This window comes from Semicossyphus pulcher, unplaced genomic scaffold (assembly GCF_022749685.1).
Source record: "Semicossyphus pulcher isolate SPU_LCO1_2020_fin unplaced genomic scaffold, fSemPul1.0.p SCAF_15, whole genome shotgun sequence".
In the NCBI taxonomy this organism is placed as follows: Eukaryota; Metazoa; Chordata; class Actinopteri; order Labriformes; family Labridae; genus Semicossyphus; species Semicossyphus pulcher.
Window position 1 is genome coordinate 9,000,073 of NW_027211659.1, and position 11,168 is coordinate 9,011,240.

Below are 11,168 nucleotides of genomic sequence, written 5' to 3' on the forward strand. Positions count from 1 at the left end.
GTAGGACACCAGACTTCACCCTGCGTAATTATACTGCCAGCGTCCGAGCTCTCCGAAGGGTCCAGTGCACTTCATCACTTCTTGAAACCCCAAAGTGCAGCTGTTAAGAATAGATTGGAGACTGAGCGGCTCGCTACCTGGTACCAAATGAATGGGCAAGTGAAGGCAGGAGGATGTCGAGCTAACGGACGTTTTATCAACCGTTTTATTGACATTTCTCCGTGTTCAAGGTCTGCTATCACTGCTAATTCTGCGCCATACCTTCCAGAGGACTGGAGAGGAGAATCTTTTTCTTACTTTCTTTTTTTCACCAACTGAAGGGAAAATTATGACTTCAAACTTCCAAGGCAAAAGCTCACAATCCAGGGGTTAAAGCCTCCCCATATATCCTGCCGAGTCCTAATCCTGCCGCTGCTCCGAAATGATGACATAATGAAAGGCTTCCTCCTCTCTTCACTTCCACTTCCAGCGCTCACCTTCTCTCCTTCCCCCACATCTGCCTTATTCTATGACCTACATTTAGCCGTGGTGCTGTGCATGCACATGCAAGTGCAGACACCGCTCCACTGACTGTCTGTGTCTATATGCGTTTGTTCTAAAGTCTCTCATCATTCTGCTTTTACCCACGCAAAGGAGACGATAAATATTACATTCACTAGTGTATATCGGCCCGTGAGAGCCAAATGCGAATGCGTGTAGCTGCAGTGTTAGTACCAGCGGTGGATCAGCCGGCGTCTCACCACTGGCACCTAGCATGTGGAGCCGAGCACACACTGCAGGCGATACAGCTCATTCCAGCCATCCTACCGCCTGCCAATCAGATACAGCGAGAGCATGTCAACGCATGACTGCACGCACGCATGCGGCCAAGTACAGAGCAGCGATAAAACGACAAAACAAACACAACGAAATGGAAGTTAGATTTCGGTTCCCTTCTCTAACAATGGGATGACGAGACACAGAGCAGGCCACAGACAAGCCAGGCGTGTCCAGCTCTGCCCGACTACAAATCAACTTGCAGGGACTTAAGGGAACGTAATGCAGGACAATGAGTGTTACTGTCATGAGTCATTCTAGTTTAGTTCTGTTTTTGTCTTGTATTTCGATGTTCAGTTATTATTTCTTGATTTACCTTGTCACTTTGTCCCTTGTCATGAGTTTTCATCGTTTAGTTTTGTATTTAGTTTATTCTGTGTTCTTGTCAGTGTTTAGTCTTGTTTAGTTAAGTATTTCACTTGTGTCTCTTTGGTTAGATCATTTCCTGTTTTACTTTGTCACCTTGTCTCTCATGTTGGCCCACTTCCTGCCTTTGTGTGTTTTCCCGCCTGTTTGATTCTGTGCCCTGCCCTGATTGTTTTCACCTGCCCCTTGATTGTCTCACCTGTGTCTGATTAGCCTCACCTCCCAAGTTTATTTAGTCTTTGTGCTCCCCTGTCTTGTTGCCTGTTCATTGTCATCCAACGTGTGTTAGTCTATGTCCATGACCTTTCCCTGGATATTCTTTGTGCTTCCCCTGACCCCTCGTGTCTCTTGGATTACCTGTTCCTGGTTTTGTTATAAGTTTTTTGCTCTGCCTTTTGATTTTCCTTTTTGTCTTTTGTTGGAGTTTAGATTTTGTTTTTGCATTTTTGCCTTTTGTTTATTAAATCCATTATTTCAGTCTGCATCTGGGTCCTCACCTTTTTTGTTTAAACCGAAACCGTGACAGTTACTCTCCGACAGTGTGACGGCACTGTGGATGACGAAGAATACGGTGAGCTTAGGAAACAAGGAAAAGGGAATAACCCGAGGCATTTTCACATGTGACGGAGACACTTTCTTTTCAATCAGTTGATTCATTTAAAGACTTTTAACACAACTTTTAACCTAAAAAGGACAAAAACAGATTCATTTAAAAAAAATTTAAGCAAACAATTCAAAGACTCGCTGGTTGCAACTTCTAAAATGTGAATATTTCATTGCTCTCATCGTCTACGATGACAATAAAGATTTTTATATTTTGGACTTCTGGTCAGCCAAAGTCAGCTGCCAACTGCACTGCACAGGACATTGATACAGGTTATAAGAGCTTTACAGCAGCCATAAACAATGTTTTTCAGCCTCCTTAAGGCAGCACAAAGAGCTGCAAACATATTTACACAGTATCATGTTATACAAGTTTTTATGTTGAAGCTGTTAGACAGTTGTTTTAACACATCCACCAGACATGGAGGTGCATTATAAGGGTTTTAAAGTCATTCTGTGATGACTAAAAGTCCAATACTCACTCTCCACTAAGCCCATTAAGCTGCTAAATTCTCACCTACGTATACTTAACTTTGGAACAGTGTTCACTTTGGCAGCCATTTTCAATTTAGTCTGTAGACTAAAATGTTTATACGTTTAAGCACCATTTAAGTCATTTTTACCTTTAATAGTTTAAGTCTAGTTTTAGTCGACGACAACTCAAAACATTTTAGTCTAGTTTTAGTCGACGACAACTCAAAACATTTTAGTCATTACTCTTCAGCCCCTTATACACTGCCAGTTCAAGGCGGGATTATTACGCCTCTGTTACCTTCCATCTTCTATGTAAAACGTTCATAGGTGGAACGGCGCCGTGTGTGTATTTGAAACACGGGCTGTTTGTTTACACCTCACGCACGCTTTGCTTTTCGACGCCCAAAGGCTATTAAAAAACACACACTGGGGTGGTTTTAGGTCATCGTTGCTTCGTCACGTGTACAATGACAGAGGTGGCATGAGGACGGAGCTTTGTTACCGCAGTGTAAAAAGACTCTTCCCACCTAATCTGTAGTCACAGGGCGTCTCTCCGTCTTTTGTTACTACAGTGCATTGTGTTTGTTTTTCCCCAACCAAACACGTTTTGGGTGGATGCTGTAATGTTGTCTACAAGCTGTTGCTTTGGGACATCATCACCTGTTTGGCTGGGTCAGATTCAGGCAGATCTGCTCTGGCCAGTCACAGGAGTGCATCGCTTGTATTTTGATTTTGAATGTCAGACAGCGAAACACTAACATTTTAGTCTCGTCTCGTTAACGAAAACAGATAATACGCGTCGTCAGTGTTCTTATTATCAACGATCTATTTTTAGCTCATCAGTGTCTCGTCTTCATCGTTGTTGAACATTTGTCGTCAACATTTTCGGTAACAAAATTAACACTGCTTAGTTCAGGCAGAAAAAAACAAAACAACAGATGAAAGACACTAAAACACTGAGTTGGTGGTGATGTGGAAATGTCAATAAAAGCATCTTTAAGTTTGTTTTTTTTTGAGTCCTTGAAGATTAGTGTGTGGAGTCACTGGTTCATCTTAAAACTGTCACATATCTGCTGTTCAGCAATTTGTGTCCGTTTTCACTTGGTCGCACTGTCTCTGTGGTAAAAGAGGAAATACACATTTTCACAAAATATAAAGAGACGGCTCTCCTCTATGTGACACACAAACACAAAAAAAAGCTCATTCCGCTGAAATGATCAAAGGAAAAAACAAGACGTCTTTCATCCTGATTCTCTCTTGGCGGCGGCAGGATCGGACTCGTGAGGGATGGATTCATGCTGCTGTGATGCCGGGTCCAGCAAGGTCAGAGCAGAAAGTACTAACTCCATTAAAGACTGATCCCGCTGAGGGAGATTAAGTCTGTCCTGTCCCCTGCTTTCCTCCTTCAACCGCAGCACCGATTATATCTGCACCGCAAAAATGTCTATTTTTGCAAAAGCGTGCTTAGACACTCATTAATCTTGCTCCGGAGAGGCGACTACACCCAATAATCTCCAAGAGGTGCAGGGAGGCGGAAGTGTCTCGCACACACCTGTCACAGTCCATCTGCTGCAGGAAATTCACACCTGATCCACATGGCGGAGAGGAAACACAGGGGTCTACACGCTGCATATAAGCAAACACAGAGGCTTCATTCTGCAGACATGCATACCATAACACCAAGCTGACACCTGGACAAGGACACTGCACTACCAATTAGCCCCTTCCTCTATCAGAGCAGCATGTGAAGTGTTCATGCACCTTGTAATTACTAGAGCAGAGGACGCGTTTCATTTAAAAAGCAGCACTGACACGGCGCTGGAGAGGAAAACAAGCCTCTGACTCATTCCGAGTGAGTAACGGACAAGAGAAAGTCATCAACCATCAGACATCCGATAAATGTTCCATGTCTGAGCGAGGAGGCCCAGCTACAGAGCTTCACCAACACCGCACTTAACGCTGCTCAGAAGTCACAGCGGCGAGAAAAGCAATGACGTTAATGTTTAGCTTTAAAAGTAACCTCCACTTAAAGAAGAAAAGGACGTCTGATGGAAACTCGGCGGCCGGGAAGAGTTGAATCATTCTGACCTTCTGAGCACATCCTATTCTGATAAATCACACAGGGCAGCGGTTCTTGATGACAGGCTTTCACGGTGCACAGAGCCCAGCTAGAGTACAGCCTGCCAGCAGCAAGGTCCTGTGAAGGAAATGCAGCTCTACACCTCACATTATGGCCCATAAATACAGCTGGGAGCGCCGGCGCCCACAGCGGGCAGGCGTTTGATGTGAGGAAGTAGAGAAAGTCCACTTAGAGCTCATTTCACTGTCGGTTGGCCTTCTTGTGGAGGCTGAATGGACTTTACTGTGCTTGTACCATCAGGTGTGTGACTAGTTGTCCTTTCACACCAACAGTGACCCCTCGGAGCTTGTTTCTACGCCGGAGTTTAAACTGCTGGCTCATCCATGCTTAGGACAAAAAGATGAAGATGTAGTATGAGAAGTTAAGAGTTACATTTCTCTGGTTCGGAGATGACATAAGAGCTGATCTTCCGACACATGCTAATGCTTAAAAAAAAAAGATGCTGACAGGATTTGTCCCTATCAGAGTTTCACACACTGCCTGTTGTATTTGTGTGGGGGGGGGGGATCATGTTTGACTGGCGAGAGAACAAGCCCACTAATCTACAGCGCTACAGCCATTTTCAGACAGCTTAACCTCTCTATAATCTGTCTGAACTCTGGGCACTTACTTCTAGACACAGACTGAGATTAGCAGCCTATGAGAGATTTATAGCGCAACTATGAAAGCTACCCCAATATAAGCTGCTCAAACATCCCATGTCGCTTTTTAAGACAACTCAACATAAGGACGTCAACACAGACGAGAGTGCCTTAAACAGCTCCACTCAGGAAGTTTACAATCTCGTGAAGGCGGTTAATAAGCACGGACCTGCGTGTGTGTCTCGTGGAGAGCCCTGTCCTCAGAGCGCTCACACACTCAGACAGGAGTGAGAGGCACAGCTGTTCTTGATGACTCCAGCGCTCTTTACTTTGAAGGCTGAGCTCAGATAACTGCTGCTCTGGCCGGTTAGCGCGCATCTGAAATTACACCTCCACCTTCCCAGACTGCCCTGCCCAAGCAGTCTCTCCGCTCCTCTGTGCGCTTTGTATCCGCATACCCTGTCTGGAACTGGAAACTCGAGCTTTGGCTGACAGTTATGAGAATTTTACCATTAAATAAAAAGAGGCTCAAGTGTTGATCTAAAAGTTTAGCCTTGCCAATTCAAGAGCAGCGGAGACACGGAGGACAGAATTTTAAAGAAAGAAATTCATCATTTTTAGTGTGTGAAGCGGCTATTAAATCAATATCTTAGGGCCTGAACTATATGGGTTTTTTCAGACCGATACCAATACCAATTTTAGGGGAAGAAAATCACTGATTAATGACATGGCTACCAATATACTGAATTTCTAAGCAGGAATGGATAAAGACCTTTTATTTTACATGGAGTGCGCACTGAATTTGACCATACCGAGTACCCGTCTATTCTCTGAAACACACCGATTGTTGATATTTTGCTAGCTTTAACTAACATAACACTCGACTAAAATCCGCAATTTTAAAAGGATAATTCACCTGAAAAAGGTAAAAATTAAAAAAAATTAAAAGGTGGCCGATACAGATGCTGGTATCAGTATTGGAACATCTCTATTGCTTTATTTAAAAATGTACTTAAAGCTTAAAGCGAGTTTTTCACCGTTTATGAACCCGACTGAAAGTGATTCAGATGTCTCTGTATGGCCTACAAAAGCAAAACAGACCATCAGCACCAAGACTGATTATTTACATATAGTTATTTTTAGGGCCTGTAACCGCAAAAGAAAAAAACACCACCTAAGCATGTACAGTACAATATCAGCAAAGAGATAAGAAGTACGGCTTTGTCCACAGGGGGGGCGCCAAAATCAACCCAAACAGAAAGTTCCTCACAGGAGCTATGACTAAAAAATTTGTAAAATTAATATGATTTATGAAACACTCCAAGCATTGTTCTCTGCATTGTCTGCAGTTTCCATATCCACGAATATCGGGAAAAAAACGATATACTGATATATCTGTGATAGGCAAATATCGGCCTAATATTGGTCAACACATATATCTCTCAGACTCTAATATTTGTTATTTTACCATTGAATCAAATTACAATGTGACAATACAAAAGGGGTCACTTGTAATGATTAACCTACTGAGACACTAATATAATAATATTACACTGTATATACACTAACGTAGTGTTTAATGTCATTGTTTCGCTCTCACCCTCTCATAACCTCTCATAACATTTTCAGCTAATAAATAACAGAACCTCTAAAACCTTCAAAATAAATGTGTGAATGACACCTTTTCATTCAGTTAGATACAAAACAAGAATCCTAATGAATGATAATGCTGTTTGCTTAAAGTTGACCATATCAACGTGAAGAGGTGGCGGTGCGTCAGAGCGTTGGTCACGACTTGTGTCGGATTAAGTTGACCCTTTCTGACCTCATCCTTATGATGGGCGATATCATCTTACTTGTAAATCAATGGGACTGATCTGAGCAGCCTCGAAGCTGTAATGGTGCCATATTAAAGAGGTGATTCACCGAGCTGCTGGAGAAATGATCGACCGTCACACATCTGTCCTTCAGAGACAGAAAGTCTGCGTCTCTTTAAAATGCAGACAGTAAAGAAACGTGTCCTTGAAGATTAACTCCTGCCTGGTCTGTGCAAGGATCGATTATCTATGCCCCCTAAACACTGTCGCACATTTCTTATATTCTGCTTTGTTCAGTACAAGTTAAACTCAAGAACAGAGGGATTCAATTAATACAATTAGATGGGATTTAAGTTTCACTCCATCTGATGAGAATGTCTCTTCGGAGAACACTCTTCCACATAAATCACCTCCATCCTCACACTGTCTGCTTGATGCTAATGAGAGCGGTCAATCTTTGACTAACTACTCTGCATTACTGGGTCATCACTGACAGCAATTATCCATTTCACGAGTTAGAATTTTAACAGCTTTGTGATTATTTTGTCAACCACCAAAAGGTCCTTCTTGACCCACTGATCAGTGAGCTTGTTTACAGAAAAAAAACATTGCTTTACTTCATTCTTGCTTCGCCTCTCTCAGCTGCAGGCCCACGTGCAACGCTGTGTGCATCAATTCCACAATAATCTGAGGTTTGTCCAGGAAGGGATGAGCAGTGATTAGCAAAAATGTACACTTTCCAACTTCAGTACGGGCTTCAATATGCTGACAAAGAATTGCTCTCCATGACTTGCTGTTGACATGTGTACTTCCTTTTTGTACATTGCTTTATTTCTTTGGAAAATTGGGTATTCCTTTGTATCACGTGATCTGGAGCACTCGTTTTTATCCGGATAAATTGTTAAAGGTATAATAAGTAGGATTTTCCTGGAAAAAATAAATACAGACTTTTACAAATATAATATAATATAAATCAACTCTTATGGGCCTCTATACATGTGTGTAGGTGAGTGTGTGTGCAGACCCTTGTGAGACCCTTCCCTCTGCATTTGTTTTGCTTTGCACGGGACGTTTTCAGGAGGGATGCTGTCGTGGTTCCCTGAGCCAATCACAGCGTAAAAGGTGAGTGTGGGAGTGGTTCAAATTCGCAACTGACCGGCGAACATGGCGAAAGAGCGATGAAGAGTTGGCCTTCTGTTTGTTGGACAGGTAGGTGCCTCAAACCGGGTAAGACAAGCTAACTTAGCGCAAAGGTAACCGGCGGTTAGCATGCTAGCACAAAGGCAACCGTGATGCTGTCGGTGTTAGTTCGGCGGGGTGGGTGTGTTCTCGCACAAGAGAGTGAGCGTGAGCTTCTGGTGATGAAGAGCGCAGGAGGAGGGGCCCAGTGTGAATGTGTTGTTGACAAAATTCAAGGAAATCCGACTTATTATACCTTTAATGAAAACAAATTATATTTTGTTACCTTGGATAACTAGGCGTTCGGACGAAACAGGTACTTTTGAGGGGATAAACATTTCACCTGACAAAGACCCAAATGTAGCAACACTGTGACAAAACATTTTATGGCATGAAATAAGTGTGTGAACGTGCGTTTTGGCTTGTCTGTGCTGTTATTTTAATTGCCCTGCACCCACATGACGTGCTTGTAACCCTCCTTCCAATAATACCAAAGACAAGCAAATTGTTGAGCCAAGTTTCAGTAAACCTAGAGTGAAAAAAAGTGCAAGATTTAGTTCGGAATTGATGCATTTTGGTGCAATACAGTAATGTGGGAAAATAGGGTCTGTGTGTGAAATGGCTGCTGGACTCTTGTATAATGGCTTAGCATGGTGGGATAATAGTGGAATATTGCAGAGTGCACACAGCTCTCCTACACACACCTGTGCTCTGTCTGCACACGCAGTGGGAGGGCGCCCTATTTGAGACAATAAATATCCAGCTGCAGACACAAAGAGGTACCAGCCGTTGTGGAGCAGTAATTAGATATTTATGTGTAAGAGCAATAATGCAGATGTTCAGCGAGAACCCTTTCACACATTGACAGTGGGTACGTTGTGTGCGTTTATCAGGTATCCATCAGCACATTCATAATGCATCATTAGAGTGGGTAGTTCACTTACTATAAAAGAAAATGTTCTGCCTAAGAAGAGATGAATTATTTAGCTTAAGCTTTATATAATGTGTCTTTTCTGCTACACTCTGCGGGCTGAAAACATTGTCGACTAGATTCAACTTTTGTCCTCGTCACAACTGCTTTGAAAACCAGAGGGAACGCAATTATTCAGCAGCTGCACCCACAAACAAAACGACACTTTCCTGACGCAATGTCACTATAACCTGGAGAGACGCTTTGTATTTTCTTCCCTGAGCCGCCCGGGGAGAAAATACAAAGAACAGACTGGTGCCTTTGATTGCGGTGGACTACTGGTAAGTGTGGAAATGTGTGTGTGTTTTTCTATTGTAATGAGTCTTAGGTGACTGTCGACCTCCGCTGCTGTTCTTGAAGGTGATGTGATCATGAGATAAGTCTCGACAGCTCAGAGAGATAGACCTCAAGTTTCCTGTTATGTCAGACAACTCGCAGCACTTCAGAAAGGCAACATGCAACCCCCACACACACACACACACACACACACACACACATAAAAACACTTAATTACCCGTGACACGTGCGTGTTTTCCTCTGCCTTTCAAAAGCTTTCCTCCTGTGAAGTGAAGGCGATTGGAAACACTTTTTGTGTTTAACTTCAAGCGTTTGGTCCGAAAAAGCTGAGATGGTATCTGGCTGTCACTAATTAAAATTGCTCCAAACAAAAGCCCGCCACGGTTGAGAAGCGGTGCAGCTGTGTGGATGTGAAAGTGTAATGATGTGAAATGAACACATTTCAAGCAGCTGCATGTTGGTCTTTTAAAACCGCTGCTACAACGAACTTTGTGAGCAAAAGAGGGCACAGACCTGTGCGTGTCATGTCCTCTATCAGATATCAATGTGCTGCTATAGATTTTGTCTTGTGACTCTGTCAGAACCTGCTAGCGTTACTACTCTTGCATGAAAATAAGAAAAGAAAATTATCGTGGGGTTAAGCAAATATATTATTAGAATTATGTCCCTGGAGGCCTTGCTTTTCTGTTTAGCTTGAGTGACATCATGTGCACGAAGGTGTTTAACAAGGGAACCATAAACCTCTGCATCTTCTGCCCAAGTTGTAGAGCAGCGTTCAGGCCTGCCTGGCTTCACGAAGAGCTGTGAATGAACTCAGTTTCTAGTGTAGTGTAGAAACATGAATATCCTATAAGCACTCAACGGCACCATACAAGACAAAGTCAATATCTGAAACACAGGGAACTCAGCTGCTCATAATGCCCCTCATGTTTATTAAATCATATTCCCTGTGAGCGTGTGGACGTTAAAGAGCCGCGCGGAGACTAAATGAGCTGCAGTTAAATGAGCACCCTAAGATGATCACCGTGTTCCAGTGTAAAGTAACGAAGACAAAGGCTCCTCTGCCACATTTTCCCCCGCAGCTTTGATCAAACAGAACCGTACATGTTGGCTCGTTTCAACCTAACACGGTGCATGCACATCCTCCCCTTGTGCTGCTCCGTGCCCTGCACAAAGCGCTCAGATCTGTATGGAAATGCAGCGGAACGCGAACAAAGCCTTACCTAAAATCTGAGTCGGTCCTCACTGGATGCTGCTGCTGTTGTCCGCCGGTCCATTTCGCTCCTGATCGCCTTGTTGCACAGAGAGCATGCGGCTCGGTTTGGTTCGCCTCTGCTCTCCGTTCATACAGGGAGATACTACGCCGAGCGGAGCGGAGGGGCTGTGTTGTCTGTCACACTGTTGCTGGCCTTTTTTCTCGCATCCACATCTGAGTTTGAGGGGCGGAGTCGGCGAGGGCTGATTTTTCTAGTCAGGCATCGAGGTGTCTTTGATGGCCTGGAGGAAAGGAAAGGAAAGGAGGGAAGGAAGGAAGGTATGGGAGTAAAGTGGGGAAAGGAAAGAGGAAGGAAGGATGGAGGGAAAGTCATAGGCTATGTATTATAAAGATGACCAATTTGTCCTGTTCAATAGAGTGACGGGACATGTTGTACTTTATGAAAATGTGATGGCAAAAATTGATACCACGCTCATATTTGCCTGGAAAATATGAAGCTTCAGCCATCAGCGTATTAGCTTAGTTTAGCTTAGCTTGGCCGGAAGCAGTGATTTGCTCAAATCTTTGCTAGTTTCCTGGTCGAATTGTTGCGTTTACTTCTCTATTTTAGCATGAATTAAAGAAATTAAATTGGCGAAGTTCACAGGTGAAAACAGATGGATTTGTGTTACCTTTCCACGAAGCTAGGCTTGTAATTTCCCCCATTTTC

General features: G+C 43.3%; 1 protein-coding gene across 1 annotated transcript in view; it reads right to left on the reverse strand.

Moving 5' to 3' along the window:
• Window positions 1–10,592, reverse strand: part of st6gal2a (ST6 beta-galactosamide alpha-2,6-sialyltranferase 2a) — a 64,966-nt gene extending 54,374 nt beyond the window's left edge. The window contains exon 1 of the mRNA XM_069662912.1: window positions 10,467–10,592. The gene's annotated coding sequence lies outside the window, so the exon portion shown is untranslated. The remainder of the gene's footprint in view (window positions 1–10,466) is intronic.
• Window positions 10,593–11,168: the final 576 nt, after the last annotated feature.